Genomic DNA, 18,898 nt, shown 5'->3' on the forward strand with positions numbered 1-18,898 from the left:
TACCTTGCCAACATCATATGGTGATTCGGATTGCTCGTACCAGCGGCAATTGGACTCCATTTGATTGTATTTATATCCTAATAAAAAAAATATTAGTCAGCAGCTCATGTCTAATTTGATTAAATGAATCAACAAAAAAACAAAATTAGATACTTCGCTATTTTCTTTGAAATCAATCAAGAAGACATCATATTTCATGCTCCATATTTGCAGAAATAGTAAACTATTGACTGTATCCCCGAGGTCCAGTGGCATACATCACCAACTCTCTACCTTATCAAATTTGAAAAATAGTATATGCCTACTGCACAATTCAAACGGGACATGCACCTACCATTGAGAAGGATAAGACAGGAGTCCCTTATCTGTGGTATCATAAAAGGATGAAGCCAGCAAAGAACCTGAGGGGTCCCACTTGATAGCAATGATTTAATTCTGCAATGGCAAACTAAACAACCCTTTGAAAATATTCGCAACAAATACATCAATGTTCAAATCAAGCATAAGATGCTATGCTTTAGTCTTCACCGGATGTCTTGAGAACGCTTTGACTGGTCTGTTCTCTCCAACTTTACAAGCATATATCATGTTATCTGTGTTGCTGGTCGCAAAAGAATCATTGTTTCGCGAAGCAACATCAAGCAATAGTTCTACATGGGTTGTATAAAAATAGTGAGAATATAAGCAAATAAAAGAAAAATATATCATTGATTAGATATGTGGCAAAACATAGATAATAATTGAGACACAACAAGGGAAAAGAACACAAGAATAAAAATCAAATGGATGCTTCAATTCTCCCGACTTCACATTCGAAACAACAACAGTTGTATCAGTTCTACAACTAAGGAGATAATCATATTTCTTGATTCCTTTAATATGATTGACCCTTTATGTTTTTTAAGATTACTAACAATACCCCTGGATGAAAAGTATCTAATTAGTCAACCAGTTTGCTGATATGTTTCTTCAGGATTCTTACATTCAACATTTACTTTTGTACACGAAGCTAGGATCAATAAGAGCAAAGTGGATAAAAATCTTGTTCCTTTTAATTCTCTTGTTACAATTGTGCAACATGGTATTCAATATCTTGAATTGCAAACACATTTGAACAATGCAAGACAAACATTTTGATTTATGGATTTTTCTATATGAAGTTTAGATCTTTTTATGTTAAAATATATGCCTTGCATAGCTCAAATTAGTTTCCAGTTTAAGATATTGAATACCCTTTTGCATAAATTAAATAAGAGCACCAAAAGGAACTAGATGTCCATCCATTGTGCTCCTAGTGATCCTTGCGTTTTATCCAAAAGTAAATGCTGAATGGGTGAGTCCTCAAAAATATATCAGCAAAACTAGTAGACCGATTTGATACTACCCAAAAAAATGCTGAATGTGTTAATCCTGAATTTGTACTAGTCCATCACAATCAAATTTACTTACTGATGGCCAAGATTTGAAAATTTAAATCCTATCCAAAAATGGAGAGATAGATACCAAATTTATATAATACACATTCAATTTACTGACTTCAAAACTTATTATTCTAGTGGATGAATGGATCAAACCTAGCAAACAACAACATGTTTCCGATAATGAAAAAATGTGTGCTTTAAAGACTTTAACTCATCTAAAAACAAAAACATACCCAGGGGTGTATGGGGAGGTTGGTGTATATGCAAATTTCTATCCCTACCTTGTAAGGATAGAGGATCGGGTTTTCAAACTAGGATTCTTGGATATTTAACAATAGAAAGATAACATCAATTAAACTTTGATAGATAGAACAAGTTATGAAGATGAGAATTTAATTACCTGATTCACTTGAGATAACAAAAAACAATGTAATTCAGGAACTCAAAGGTTAAAGAGGTCATTGCTATGAATTGTATGCGACAAATGGATTACTATTACATCCTCTCATATTTATAGAGGCAAAAAATGTGATAAATGTGAATTTTGGGATGTATGACAACGTTTTGTTGATTAAAAAAAGTGGTATTTTGATTGAATTGTTGAATGAGTAAACTACCATTCTGGCTATAATAAATAAATTTCCTTTTTTAACACCCTGGTTTAAATAAAAATTACATTGCCAAGAGTTTAGTCGTTAAATTAATTTATAAATATTCTTCGGAAAGGTCAAAATTTTATTGTTCTTTCTTCAAGCTAAGATATAATTTCTTAAAACCTATTAATGTAAAAAATTATTGCTTATTCCTCACATGACAACACTTAATAATCTATAGTTTAAGATAGTCATAAATAAAAATATGAAATTAAACTGTAGGACGTGGACTTTATACGACGAATGAAATAAATATAATTTATTAATTTTGTATCAAATTTTCATTTAATTTGATAAATGCCTACCAAAGTAAATCTGTTATATTCATTGATTTGATGTGAAAACACTTAAGTTTGTTACCCATAAAAATAATATCTGTCAAACATTTATTTTGTAGGTAAAACGACTAGTTTGAATGTTATTTAGTTTTTCCCCTAAAACAATAGCTAGTAAAACTTGAATATTAGTCCTCTACAATCCAATCTATCAAACACTATTTAAAGAAACAAACTAATAATTTATGAGATTTTTGCAATGGGATACACTTCATTTGTATAATTAATAAGTACTCCCTCTGTTTGAAAAAGAGTGGTCTCGTTTAACTTGACACAAAATTTTATAAAATAAGGAAGACTTTCGGATCTTGTCGTCCTAAATTAATGTTATGTCAAACGACTTAAATTTCCTTTTAATCTTGTGGTCTTAAGCATGCAACATGGAAAAATGAATTTAAAATGTTACCAAAAAAGAAAAGAGGTTATTCTTTTCTAAACAGACTAAAAAGGGAAGGAAGTCATTCTTTTTGTAATCTTGTGGCCTTAGCTGAAGATCTTGTAAAACTCAGTGAGATAAGTTACTAATCGACGTGTCACCGAGTTGTTCGTCGAGGATGACTAATGTCTCCGAATGAGTGAAAACTAGATGGTTTTTAAGGCCAAAAGGTTTAAAAGATTCATATCCTTCACTTTCCTCACTTTTAATCTTCCCAAATTTACACCCCAACTTTAGTGTATATATTTCATAAACTCTACAGTATTTTGTGTCATCCATTAAGGTGCGGAATTAGATTACATTCTCTTCTAGATTCTAAATATCATGTAATTTGGCACAAAAGTTTTGCTTTCCGAACATTGTGTTTATTTTTATCGCATTTTATATTCATTTGCGAATGATCATATCTAAGTAATTGTTAGTCCTTGGTATTTCTAATCATATTTATTTTGAATATGCCTATGTGTTAACTCGATAGTCTTGCTCGTATTGTTTTAATAATTGAGAACTCGTGATCTTGTGCTTTAAAATGAAATAAAATTTGTGGTGTTGTGCTTGCATGTTGTTACTGTTAGGTAGGTGAAGTCTAAGTAGCCTGTAATTGCACCAAATTACCTGATTTATCCAATGATAGAATATGTGACACCATTCTTAAGGGAAAATGTCATCAAAAATGGCAAACTTTGGCAAAACTGGGAGATCTCTAAGTATCTCAGGGTAATAGGTGTTCTGGGAATTGATTAAATTTAACTACTGCATGCTTTGATTGTTTTCGGGGATTGTAGGGTTGAATTTTAGAAGATGGGTTATAATTCTCCGAAAGCCTAAGAGGTGTACTAGAGCCTTACCTGAGTGTTTAAAGGTTGTGTCACTGTTTTAAGGTCTAAAATAATGAATATAAGTCATTTATAAAGTTTAAGAATCAAAACTTTAAACAACATCCATGACGTCTAGATACAAGTTTATTGAGGTAATAGTGTGCGTTAGCCTATTTAACTAAGGTTTGGGAGTCAGAAAATGATGAATTTTGGTGGAAGAATGTCTTACACGTATTAAAGTTAGTTTATAGTCAAAATGTCTTGGTGCGACTCCCCAAGGACCAACCAAGGGACCTTGAGAAGGACCCTTGAAAAAGTGGCAAAAAGCTGTCAAGAGACAGTATCACCAATGAAAACAATAGACGCGTGGTCCAATCAATGGGGCGTCGATGGACACTTAACCAAATTCGATAAGGGCTTGTTTTGGATTGTCTCTGACCAAAATGACGGACCAGCAGGACGGCTGGTCCCTCAGCCGTCGTTTGATAAATGGGGCATCGATTGTGGTTTCATGTGTTAAGATTGTCTTTTGCTGCACATTTTAAGTTTAAATTAATTAATTAGGTTGTATAAATACCCTAACCAAATTAAACTAACTTAACCAAATTAAACTAACCTAACCTAATTAAACTAACCTAACCCTCAAAACTCCCAAAATCCAATTACTCCTCCTTCTCTCTTCTTCTCTCTCCCAAGTAGAAGAACACCATAGAAGTCAAGGTCAAGAAGGTTCTAGGGATGCAAAAGTTCAAGTCTATCCATCAAACTTCATCAATCAAAAAGGTATGATATTCCTTTTACCTTTGGGATCTCTTTCCCCAAAGGGATCCTTCTAATTGATTTCAAAAATATGAAATTCAAGTGGGTTTACTTCCAATACGAAATTGATCTTTTGAATTGATTTGTTATATTTTTTTGGATATTATGAGTATATTAACATGTATTATAACTCAGTTATGTTATTTCTTGATGGATTGGTCTAATTACTGGAAGATGACCTATTACCCTTAGTCCTAGGTTGTGATCTTGAATTGAATTGTATAGTATTGACTTAATTGGTTTGGTTAGTGATTGAATTACTATCCTATGTTTTTATTATGCATATTATGAGTAGATTGTGATATATTGCAATCAAATTATGCTATTTCTTGAGTAATTGACCTAGGTTGTGAAGTATGTTACGAACTGGACCTAAGTCTCCAATTCTAGGCTATGAACTAGTGATGAATTGTTGTATTGTAATTCAATTGGCCTTGATATTATGTTGGTTACTATTGTGTGATTATATTATACCATTTCTGCGTTGAATTGCAGGTTGATGGTAAGACCTTGATGATGACATTGTGAAGGAGATTGAGTAGGTGTTGTGATTTCTATTCTTTACTTGAATTACGGTTACTTGTGATTAAGTGATTATGTTATATTGAAGTATACCTTATATTAAGATTGGTAGGGTTGGTATGATGTTGAATTGAAATATTTTTAACTATGGATTCTGAGAAGTTTTCTAAGATGTAATTGCTATAAGGATGGTGATAACTTACCAATGTGTCTTATTATGATGTGACTATGTAAATTTGCTAACCTCACATGTATGAGTTGTAATGAAAGGACAATACTCATGCAATTCTTAGTGAGCTATGATAATGATGATTATATAAGGGATATACCTTACGACCTACATTAAGTATGATGATTAATAAAAGCATTACAGACATTTCAAAAAGGACTCTATCATAGCATCGAGTAAACTAGAGTGAGGAGTCTTCCTTCCCACATAGGGAAAGTAGGATCACTAATGTACTCATGATATTAGAGACTAAAATGTATATAACATAAAGGGGTCCCAACTATATCTCCTAGTTCTTGAACTATGTTGTCCCCATAGGAATACTAACTAGTGGATTCACGTCGTTCCTATGATCACATTTCGGTACTACCTTGGCAAGTAGTCCACCTTCCTTCAGTGTAGGGTTCCATTACACCGGATTCCATATTAGCTCATGTGATATGTCGGTTAAGGCAAGATGTTCCCAAAAGTTAAATAGAACTAAAGGAATGAACTCTAACTAGGATGGCCTAAGGGTTTTAGCTTAGTCTACATAGGGGTATGAGACTCTACCTAAACATTGCACTAGTTAGCCTTGAGGGAAGTCTTAGGAGGATGTTCTTATATATGTAAATGCTTATAGTTGTATATGATATGTGTGTGATGTTCTTTTACATTGTTGAAACTATATGATGATTGGTTTCACTTATGAATATGTGTTTGGTATCTATGGCTAAAGTATGAGGATAAGTACTCTTAATGATATGCTATGTGAAGTTGGACATTTATGATTCTTGTTGGATTTACTTGGTTGCCATAGGTTGTGGGGCTTTGCTTAGTCATTGCACTATTTTACTTAATGAGGGTTCATGAGTAAATATCTTGCTTTGATTATGTTGTAATGAACTCTTATACATGATTATTGATGTTATAACTTGATGATAGAGTTGTCTTGATTATGTGTTCTAGTTTGTTTGTAATCATGATTGACTTGGCTAGTCTTAGAAGGATGAACATGATCTTGATATAAATGAATATGTCTTATTGAGTGTTATGAACTTCTTGAAGGTGCATAAGGAATTTAAAAGTAAATTGCATACTTTAACGAAATGTCCCTTTTTATCATGATTTTATGTTGTGTGAGCATATGGTCTAATACTTAGTACAAGTGATGTGCTAATGCCATTTTCTACCTTTTCCCCCAATATTTTAGGTTTCGATTGCTGAAGGGTTTTTGAGACGAACTTTGAATTCTCACTCATCCAAGTTGGGTAGGTCCTCACTTTCCAAGGGCAATTCCATTATCAAACTTTTGATGTTGTTCTAGTTATAAGACTTCTAGATCTTTCCTTTTCATTTGAGTACTAAAGATTGTATAGCCTATATCTGTCTTTATTACATTGATGTATGGGATGTGCCCAATTGATATACTCTTTTCTTAGATGGTTATGAGATGAGATATCCATTTAAGACTGTGTTAAGTATCTTAGATATCTATGTTCAATAAAAGTAGATGACTATGTAATGTTCTCATATGAAGGGTCTATGTATACTCGATATGAATATATTATGTATATGCAGGAGGTGTATGTAACCTCAAGATAGATATATAAAAGTTTGAAATTTTTCCGCAGTATAACCTATGAATGTAATGATGTAAACTTAGAGGCTACACTTAGTCCTCAAAGAGGACGCCGACGCCTTACGTTTGAAGGGTGATCCCCAGATATGACAAACTTCGTATCAGAGCATGAGGGTAAATATCTTTCGAGTCTATGTCTCATATTACCACGTCTATGTAGATTCTTATTCATAATTGTGAAGCGCGCCACACTTATGTATAGGAAACTATAATATGTTTAGGAAATTTTTCTCTTCTTGGAAATCAAATATCGTGACTCTAGAGTCTTGGCTCTATGTACCCTTATTATCTAAACCTTTATTGTGATTATAGGCAATGAATACTCTAAGAAGAACCGCACGAAGACTTGATGAAGATATTGCCAATGCGGGAGCTCCTCCCCGAGGCAATCAAGTCCCTTCTCTTGAAGAAGTTACTAATGATGATCAAGCTCTGGTTAATCCTCCTCCTTTGACGGATGGTGACATAAGAGTTGCCTTTCTCCAAATGTCCCAAGCCATTACTACTCAATCATAATCAATCACTATTCAAGCTCAAGCGATGACGGCCCATGCCAATCAGGAAGTTGTACCCAGAGCAAAGAAACATGTTGGTACCATCGCCTCCCGTTTAAGGGATTTCACAAGGATGAATCCCTCTACTCTCTATGGGTCAAAAGTTGAGGAAGACCCTGAAGAGTTCATTGACGAAACCTAAAAAATCCTCTACGCTACGGGGTTGACTACTAGTGAGAAGGCCGAGTTATCCACTAACCAACTCAAAGATGTGGACAAAACTTGGTACATCCGACGGATAGACAATAGGCCGTTAAGAGGTGGACCGGTGACTTAAGAGATTTTCAAGAAGACTTTTCTTGATAGGTTCTTTCCTAGGGTAAAGAGGGAATCCAAAGTGGAGTAATTAATCAACCTTCGTCAAGGAGGTATGAGTGTATTTGAATACACTTAGAAATTCACTAAATTGTCAAGTTATGTGCCTTTTTTGGTTTCCGATCCTAGAGATGAAATTAGCCTGTTTCTGACAGGAGTGTCGAGTGACTTTAAATAAGAATGTCATTTGGCTATGATACATAAAAATATAAACATTTCTCATCTCATGGTTCATGATCAACAAGTGGAAGAGAAAAGGGTTAATAGAAAGAATAGAGATGCCAAGAGGGAAAGGTCTTTTGATGGTGGTTCTCCAAAGGGTAGACTTGATATCCAAGACAAGCGTAGGTTTAGGAAGAGGTATTATAATAAATTTCATACCAAATTTCCCAAGGGTCGTGATGCTAGGATGTATAACCCTAAGTCTCAAAAGGGAAGAGGTACTAGATCATCAAACAAGAAGCCGACCTGTGGAAAGTGTGGAAAGAAACATTATGGTGATTTCCTTATTATTTCAGAATTGCTTTGGGTGTGGAAAGAGTTGCCACAAGGTTAGGCATTGCCCAAATGTGACGGGGCAAGACAAAGGTAGCGGGCAAGCTAGTGGTTTCTAATGTGGATCCTCCAAAGTAGAATCGCTTTTATTCACTTCGCTCAAGGGGTGAACAAGAGAGTTCTCCCGCTGTGGTTACCGGTATGTTACATGTCTTCTATATTGATATATATGATTTACTTGATTCGGGTGCTACAATATCTTTTGTTTCTTCCTGGATAGCTAGAAAGTTTGATATTTTCCCTAATATTTTAAATGAACCTTTCATGTTAACTACCCCGGTAGGTGAGTCGGTTGTTGCGAAGGGGGCATATAGAAATTGTCCTATAAAGTTGACCAATATAGTTACTCATGTTGAATTGGTAGAACTTGACATGGCTTATTTTGATGTCATTTAGGGGATGGATTGGTTGCATGATTGTTTTGCTTCCATTGATTGTAGAACTAGAATTGTCAATTTCAACTTTCCAAATGAATCCATTTTAGAGTGGAAAGGAAGATATTTTATTCCAAGAAGTAGTATAATCTCTTATCTCAAGGCTTGTAAAAGAATCTCAAAGGGGTGTCTATATCACATTGTAAGATTCAAAGATATAGACTCCGAAAATCCTCCCATTGAGTTAGTCCCCATAGTAAGGGAATTTAGGAGGTCTTTCCTAATGATCTTCCCGGAATCCGTCCTGAACGGGAAAATTGGTTTTGGTATGGACTTGCTATAGGATACCAATCCCATTTCAATTCCTCCTTATTGGATGGCTCTGACCGAATTGAAAGAGTCGAAGGCTCAACTCAAAGATTTACTAGACAAAGGCTTCATTAGACCTAGTTTTTCTTGATGGGGTGCTCTGGTTTTGTTTGTGAAGAAGAAGGATGGGTCGCTTAGAACGTGCATTGATTATCACTTACTCAATATATTCACTATTAAGAACAGGTATCCACTCCCTAGTATTGACGACAGGTTTGATAAACTCCAAGGTTCAAACTACTTTTGTAAGGGTGACTTGAGATCGAGGTATCACCAACATAGGTTGAGAGGTGATGGTATACCAAAAATGATATTTCGGACTAGATATTGTCACTATAAGTTCTTAGTAATGTCCTTTGGTCTCACTAAAACCCCGGTTGCATTTAGGGATCTCATGAATAGGGTGTTTCAAAGTTACCTAGATTTATTTGTCATTATCTTGATTGATGACATCTTGATATATTAAAAAAAAACAGGGTGAACACATAGACCATTTGAGGGTGGTGTTAGAAGTGCTTAAGGAAAACCAATTATTTGCCAAGCATAGAAAATGTGAGTTTTCTTTCAGGTCTATGGCGTTTCTTTGTATCATCTCTAGTGAGGTAGTTGAGGTTGATCCAAGGAAAACCGAGGCGGTGAAAAATTGGCCTACGCCATTGAATTTAACCGACATTAGGAAGTTCTTGGATCTAGCGGGTTATTATATGAAGGTTGGGGATGTTTTGCGTCCATTTCATCTCCCTTGACTACTTTGACCCAAAAGAGTACGAAATTGAGTGGTCGGAGACATGTGAGAGAATCTTCCGAATCTTGAAAAATAGGCTTACTTCCGCTCAAGTGTTGACTTTACCAAGGGTACAAGGGTTTTGTTGTAAATTTTGATGCATCCCGACTAGGTTTAGGGTGTGTGCTTATGCAACATGGGAAAGTAATGCCCTATGCCTCTAGGCAACTTAAGGTGCATAAGAAAAATTAACAAACTCTTGATCTTGAGTTAGCGGTCGTGGTATTTTCCATGAAAATATGGAGACATTACTTGTGTGGTCTCCATGTTGATGTGTATACCGATCATAAGAGTCTTCAAATCTGTTTACTCAAAAGGAGTTAAATCTCCCACAAAGAAGTTGGTCGGAATTGTTGAAATATTACAACATGAGTGTTCTCTACCAACCCGAAAAGGCCAATGTTGTTGTGGATGCTCTAAGTCGTATGACCATGGGTAGTGTGTCTCATGTAGCAGAATCTTAAAAAAAAACTAGTGAAAGATGTTAATAGGTTGGCTAGATTGGGTGTTAGATTGGAAGATTCTCCGATTGGTGGCATTATGGTCCATCATAACTTTGAGTCATCTTTGGTGGTTGAGGTGAAGTCTAAGAAACACCTTGATCAACCATTGATGTACTTGAAGAAATCAGTTCTTGCTAAGCTTAATGAGTCATTCTCCTTAGGGGAAATGGTGTCTTTAGGTATCAAGAAAGGTTGTGTGTTCTAAATGTAGATGGCTTGAGCAACCGGATTCTTATGGAAGCTTATGGATCCCGGTACTCAATCCATCCGAGTTCGACAAACTTGTATCATGCCCTTCGGGAAGTGTTTTGGTGGGAATGCATGAAGAAGGAGGTAGAGGAATTTGTTGCGAAGTGTCTGAATTGTCAACTAGTGAAAGTCAAACACCAAAAGTCAGGTGGTTTACTTAAATAAATCCAAGTCCCTATTTGGAAGTGGGAAGACATCAATATGGATTTTGTGGTAGGTTTGCCTCGGACACAAAAGCAATATCACTCCATATGGGTGGTTGTGAATATGTTGACCAAGACCGCTCCTTTTATTCTCGTCAAGTCTACTTACTTACACATTGGAGTATTATGCAAGGATTTCATAGATGAGATTGTGTGTCGCCATAGTATTCCGTTATCCATCACATCAGATAGGGGTGCACAACTCACATCCAGGTTTTTGAGGTTATTGCAACAAGGGTGGGGTTCCAAGGTGAAGCTAAGCATAACTTTTCATCCTAAAATGGATGGACAAGCGGTGCGTACTATTTAAACCCTTGAGGATATTCTTAGAGCTTGTATAATTGATTTCAAAGGAAATTGGGATAAGCACTTGCCTTTGATGGAGTTTGCTTACAGCAATAGTTACCATTCATCTGTATCTAAGGCTCCATATAAAGCCTTGTATGGTAGGAGATGTAGATCTCCAATTGGATGATTTGAAGTGGGTGCCTCTTCACTTTTGGATCACGATTTAATTTATATAACTTTAGACAAAGTTCATATCATAAGGAATCGCTGGAAAACAGTCTATAGCCGGCAAAAGTCTTATGCCGACCATAGGAGAAGGGAATTACAGTTTGAAGAAGCTGATAAAGTGTATCTGAAAATTTTTCCTATGAAAGGGGTGGTGAGATTTGACAATAAAGGGAAGTTGAGTCCTCGTTATGTACGTCCCAATGAAATCTTGCAAAAGATTTGTAAGGTTGCATATGAGTTAAGATTGCCTAGTGAATTGGCTTCGGTTCATCTGAGTGTTCCATTTTTCCATGCTTAAGATGTATATCAGTGATCCTGAGTCCATTCTTCCTATTGAAGGTCTAGGTGTTCAAGAGAACCTTTCCTATGAGGAGGTTCCGGTTCAAATTCTTGATAGACAAGTAAAGGAGTTAAGGAACAAAGAGGTAGCTTCCGTAAAGGTGTTATGAAAGAATCACCTAGTTGAGGGTGCAACATGGGAGGTCACGTTACCCTCATCGATTTGATAACTAAACTTATTTATTCCTACTAATAATGAAAATAATGACTAATTTTGAAGTTTCTTTAACTTTTTGTGAAATTTTTCAAAAATGTTCATGTCAAAGTGAATTACGGTAAAGTTATGCCTATAGACTTAAAAATTGTAAATCTTACTTGTTTTGAGTTATGTTGAACATGTTGATATAGTGAGTCTTTATGAAATGATATTGACCATGTTGATAGATTATGTTTTGGAAAATTGACTCCTTAATGATATGTTTAGCTCATGTTGTTGTGAGAAGGAAATTCCTGATATTGTTATGATTGAGATTTATGCGCAGTAATTAAACTTTTGAATTGCTACGTGTAAATTCAATGATTGATGTTGTAACTCATGTTGTCGTGTGTTTTTGGTTGGGCTGCTACTTTTGAGTCTACTCCTTCCTTTTTAGGAATTTTAGTGTTATTCGTGAACGAATGTTCATAAGGAGGGGATAATGTAATAATCCAGAAGTCTAAGACGTATTCTAGAGCCCAAAATCAATGTCTAAGGGTTGTATAACTGTTTTAACGTACAAAATAATGAATATAAGTCATTTAGGAAGTTTAGGAATTGAAACGTCAATGAACGTCCATGACATCCGGAAACTAGTTCAGTTAGGTGCTAATGTGCCTTAGCCTATTTTACTCAGTTTTAGTATACGCAAAATGAGGAATTTCGGTGGAAGGATGTCAAAAATGTATTAGAGTTTGTTTATAGTTGAAATGTACGGGTGCAACTCCCCAAAGACCAACCAAGGGCCCTTGAAGAAGACCCTTGCAAAAGTGGCTAAAAGCTGTCAACAGACAGTTTCACCAACGAAGGCCATCGACGAGGCATGGTCCAATCGATGGGCCATCGATGTCACCCTCAATGGAAACTTAGACAAATTTGAGAAAGGTCTGTTTTGGCAGTCTCCAAACAAAACGATGGACACACTTGATGATTGGTCCCTTGCCCATCATTTCACAAATTGGGAGTCGACCGTGGTCTCGTCTGTGAAGACAGTCTTTTGCTGCATGTTTTTAAGTTGACTATATTAATTAATTAGTTGGTGATTTAATTAGTTATGTGTTAATGGAGGTCTAATTAATTTTATTTATGACCTATATAAAGACCCTAACCTAAATAAACAAACCTAACCATCATAATTCTCAAATCTCAATTGTTACCCTTCTCACTTCTTTCTCTCTCCCATGTAGAAGAACACCATAGAAGTAAATGTCAATAGATTTAAGGGTATAATAAATATAAATTTTATCCATGAAAATTTATCAATCAACAAGATATGTGATTCATTTCACCTTTGGGATCTCTTTTTCCAAAGGGCTCCTCCAAATTGATTTCAAAAATATGAAATTCAAGTGCGCTTACTTCCAATACGAAATTGATCTTGTGAATTGCTATGTTTATGATTTATTTTGGATATTATGAATACATTAACATTTCTTATAACTGAGTTATTTAATTGTTGATGGATTGGTCTAGTTTTTAGAAGATGACCTATTCCCCTTAACCCTAGGTTGTGATCTTGAATTGAATTGTATAGTATTGTCTTAATTGGTTTGGTTAGTATGTGAATTACTATACTATGTTGTTATTATAATAATTATGAGTAGATTGTGATATATTTTAATCCAATTATTCTAGTTCTTGCGTAATTGACCTAGGTTGTGAAGTTTGTTATGAAGTTGACATAAGTCTCCAATTCTAGGCTATGAATTAGTGATGAATTGTTGTATAGTGATTCAATTGGACTTGTTATTATGTTTGTTACTATTGTGTGATGATATTATACCATTGTTGTGTTGAATTAAAAGTTGATGGTAAGACCTTGATGATGGCATTGTGAAGTAGATTGATTAAGTATTGTGATCTCTATTAGTTACATCAATTATAGTTACTTATGATTAAGTGATGATGTTGTATTGAAGTATACCTTATATTAAGATTGGTAGGGTTGGTATGATGTTGAATTGAGTTGTCTTGAACTATGGAGTGTGAGTTGTTGAATAAGATGTAAATGTTATAAGTATGGTGATAACTTACCAATGTGTCTTATTATGATGTGACTATCTAAATGTGTTAAACTCTCATGTATGAATTGTAGGCATATATGGAAACCCTGGTAATGCCTATTGAGGCATTGTAGTTATCCTCCTCGTGAGGATAATGGTGAGAAAGCTTTGCCACATTAGGAAAGTCCCTTATCTTCAACTTCACTCGGTGCTAAGCTAAATTCCCTTTATTGAATGTCTTTATTAACTTTACTTCATAAAAACGACAGTAGGAGGTTTAACTCCTCATATTCTTATCTCATAGGTTATAGATGAGAATGTCATTTCATCAGCCTAAATAAGTGAGAAAATCTATCACATGTACATAACATATTAAAGCATAATCTAGTTCAGAGTACAACTTAGAATACCTTTCAAGAGACTTCCTCTTAACTAGATTATCATACATGCATCATAGATATGCTTTCATGCGTGTGTATGTGTACATATATGTGAGAAAACCTTTCACATAAACACTCTTTACCCACACATGTTCATACTTCACTTCATGCATCTATAAGTATATAAGTGTACCTATATGAGAAACCCTTTCATATATACACATTTAGACACTACACATATTCATACTTAATCATATTATATACTTTTATGTTCATAGCTTAATCATGCATACATATTCATTTACTTAGAGTAATCACCCTAGGAACAATTCTATCCAGGTAGACATGTGTAATGTATAGACAAAGGCTCATACCATTGCCTACACAAGTACACCAATCAAGTCATCCTAAATAAAATACATAACATATTTTATGGACATATACTTTACATGCATAGTAATAGACATGAGTGCATATGAGAATTATCCTTTTATTAGACACCATGAACCTATACTACCTATAAACATGCATGAGGTGTGAATGTGTGTACATTGTTCAACATGATCACATAATGGATAAAACCATTACATTGAGGCTGCCAGCCTCTTCAGACCACAATGCACATTCAAGCATAGACCACACACCACATCTTAACATAGGAGACAAGACAACTTCAACATTTGCATTCTAGACCTAACATTTGCTAAGATCACACATTCATATAGAGGTACATAGGTAGGGGACATTAACCATCAGGACTTCATCAACGGAAGCACCTAAACCAAACCAAACCCTAACAACTTCATTCTATTGACATCACATCATCAATCTAACTTAGATCATGAATTAGTATTGGAGAATAGGCATATAACTTTACATAATATGATCATCATAACCACACTTTCATAAAAAAATTGCCTTCAAGTCCATGAACACATTATATATTGAATGACAAGGAAGTATTAACATCAAACATAATTGTACCATACCACACAATGCCATACAAGGCCAATTCAACTAGCAATTCTATAGAGAAATAGAGGAAATAGGGAAAACTTACAATTTCTCCAAGATTTGACTATTATTGATCAATACTCATAATTCATCAAAAATTCATATTTAGGGCAGTGGGTAAAAGTACAACGGCATAAATGAAATCATGCTTCAACCATCATAGGATCAAAATCACAATTATGTACAATATCATGAATTATATCGAAGATGGTAGTATATATGTCTACCTAAACAAATCTCCAAACCTTGATCCACATTAATCAATTACCAATAATTCATAAGCAATTCGCAAGGTAAACAATAGCCATATATGTATAAGATGATCGAATTCACAATCTAACAACATCTCAACAAGATCACATCACCCACATTATAGACTTAATTGAGAAAGTGGGAGGAACATGGGTTCATCGTGAAATTAGATTGAAAACATCAGTATGAACAGTAGATAATCCCTAATTCATCATAAGCATGCTTTTTAAATTGGTTTGAGAAGGAACCCATGGCTAGATTGAAAGATTGAAGGTTTGATCATGAAATCTCATATAAAAGCTTTGAAGGAACTCTTTAAATGAGAGGTTATATAAAGATGAAGTATCACCATAACTCATTATACGAGAAGACCACGAAAACATGATGAATAATTCATGGAAATCCAATCTACAAGATGTTCTTGCGCTTTATCTCCAATGAAGGTTTTTAGAGAGGTTTTGTTTAGGAAGGGAAGTCTAATTTTTGAAGAATGAATCGGGAATGGGGTTTCATGTTATTAAATAACTTAATATACCTAAAAATACATCAAAATAACCGTCCATAGTAATTTAGGAACGTGAGGTGAATTTCTCATTCACCCATTTAATGAAACAGCAAGTGCATACAGATTGTAGGCTGCAATGACAAACAACCGTCGATGGGGCGTTGAATGGATGACGACTCGTCCTTCTGCTCCATCGTTCATGACTGCAGCTCCTTATTTGGGAATTGATGCTCACCAAGCAAAGTGTTGAGATATTTACTAATCGACGGGCCGTATCCTAGAGTACGGGGTATCGATTGCTAGCCCGTCGATTGACACTGCCAAGATAGTTTCTAGGCAGTCTTTTGGGTCCTCCTAAATGATCCATTGGATGGTACTTGGGGAGTCTTGCCGGGACGTTTTCAATATAAACACACTCTTATAAAAGTTAGGGACCTTCCATATCAACTTTAACAAAAACGAACACGTAGAACATGCCAAGGCACACCGAGACACACATGAACGTCTGAAGGCTAACTTTCGAACATCATCGGAGTTCTTGGACGTTTGATCTCCAAATAACTTCAACTAATGTATGAATACTGCAAAAAACATATTTAACATTTTAATAACCCTTTTATGCACATGTGAGGCTTTAGGTACCTTAATTCATTTTGAGGGACCTTACATTATTTCCCACATGGGAACATTCATCCTCTAATGACACTTGAGACATTTAAAACACTTTAAGGACTAAATGAACCATAGAGTATCTCAAAATATTCAACAAATAATCACATAAAAGTCAATCTACAAAACATACCAGGAACACCAACTTTCATACCATTTTTACACTCAATGCACACAATCAAGCCAAACCTCTATTCACTCACTCTTCAATGCACCAAACACATAGGCTCTTGTCATGTTCATAGGAGGAACATCCTTCTCCTAATCATAACATGGTATTTCCATTTCAATTAATTACACAACTACCTTTAAGTCATACAAAGTCCAGTTCAACATCACTCAAGAAGCAAATAAGCACTCATACTTCAATACATATAGACTTGAGTCAAGTGGATCAACAAGGATCCTTATCATTAAGACATAATTCCATGAAGTACATACTCAACCTTACCATGTTTACTTATGTTTAAATAGGAATGTCCTTCTCCTCAATACACTTACACGTCTTCATGAGTTCATGCATAACCAATAAACAAAGGTCAATTCAAAGCTTCTTAACTCTTTAACCAAAGCATGCTCATACTTCCTTCCTAGTGAAGTCAAAACGGTAAGTCACACCACACACATCACAATAATAGGAAGTCATTTCACAAAATTTTAGTTTCTAGCATGTCAATAGTTTTCATATGCATTCATCAATTAGAGAAATTCATGTAATTTATAGGCACATGTAAAGAGCATTTAGCTAAACACACTATCACTTCTTAAGAGTGGATTAACACTTCCCAAGTCATAAAAGTTACATATTTTTAAGCGACTCATCATTTCTGATTTTTAAGATACTCAATTTCTCATTGATGGCTTAGAACACCACACATTATGAGTGACTTCAAACATGCTCCTTATCTTATCTTATAAAGTTAAATGCACAACTAACATATCAAGATGCACAATCAACATGAGAAAACATGAATTAAATCAAAAATCATTTTTCATGAAATTTAGAATCTTCAAAACATGTTTAACATATTGTCAATCAATACATACATAACATATGGAGAACATGCAACTTATACTTGTATGAAAGACTCCTATCATGAACAAGATACTAGAAACTGTTTAGTTTCAAGCTCAAGTAAAAATAGAAGGACAAGATAGGGATGTCTACAACCTTACTACTCACATTATCATCCCCATTTAGGGTAAACCCATCTAAAAGAAAATTAACTCAACCTTAAGACAACCTTAGCTTGCAAATGTTAGAAACTAAGCACATCATCCCTTTCATGGGATCAAAGATTATGCACATCCATCATCAACATCACCTAAAAGTGATTCTCAACATAGGGAAGTTCAAAGGAAATCAACATAGGAACATCAAGGCACTGCATATGTTACCATCTAGTCATATTATCCCCCACTTGGGGTAAGCCTAACAAACTCATGCCCTTAAATACCAAGGTCAAGGAAAATCAGAACAGACCTATATAGTCCTCACACAAGAAGGTTTGACATCATTGAGGGTTTTGACTCTTATCCTTATATCAAGAAGCCTAATAACTTAATCATCAAGGGTTAATACCTCAAGCGTCATCATTCCTCTAAGGTAAACACCTAAAGAAAACTAATAACAACCAAGTTAGGTCATACTACCCAACCAGATAAGGACTTAACTACACCATGGATACAAAGGGTCAAGAAAACCTTAGGGGAAACAATAGAGGAGACTTGGTCATAAGGCCTCTTTCTTTTCTTCCAACACTAGACAAGGTAACTTCAAGGTCATTTTAACCCACATTATCACCTTTTGTGGAACCTTGAAACCAACCATGCCCAAGTACAATCTAAGCACCCTTTTCAAATGGCCAAACTTATGATCAAACTTAAAAGACAACTAACTACTTTCAAAGTAGGTCACCCTCAATTCTTTACTACACTTTATGGTTCAAGGGATAGATACTACCCTTTAGATCAACCTTAGGCAAAACATATATCCAACCTGTGGAACAAAAAAAATTTCTTCCCTTTCCCCATTCTTAGAATAGGTGGGTAAGGAAAACTAGCCACTAGTCATAAGGGTCCCCACATTAAATAGCATTTTCCACAATCACCTCACAAGGTAAGCACACTACCTTTACTTATAGGATCAATCCTACCAAAGACTCCAATCTATGTAAGACAACTATGAAGAAGCACACATATACAAAGGCAACATTGAACTATTACACATGTACAAAGGCGACATGTATCTTTAGTTATTTATC

Source organism: Solanum pennellii, chromosome 12, assembly GCF_001406875.1.
Source record: "Solanum pennellii chromosome 12, SPENNV200".
NCBI lineage: Eukaryota > Viridiplantae > Streptophyta > Magnoliopsida > Solanales > Solanaceae > Solanum > Solanum pennellii.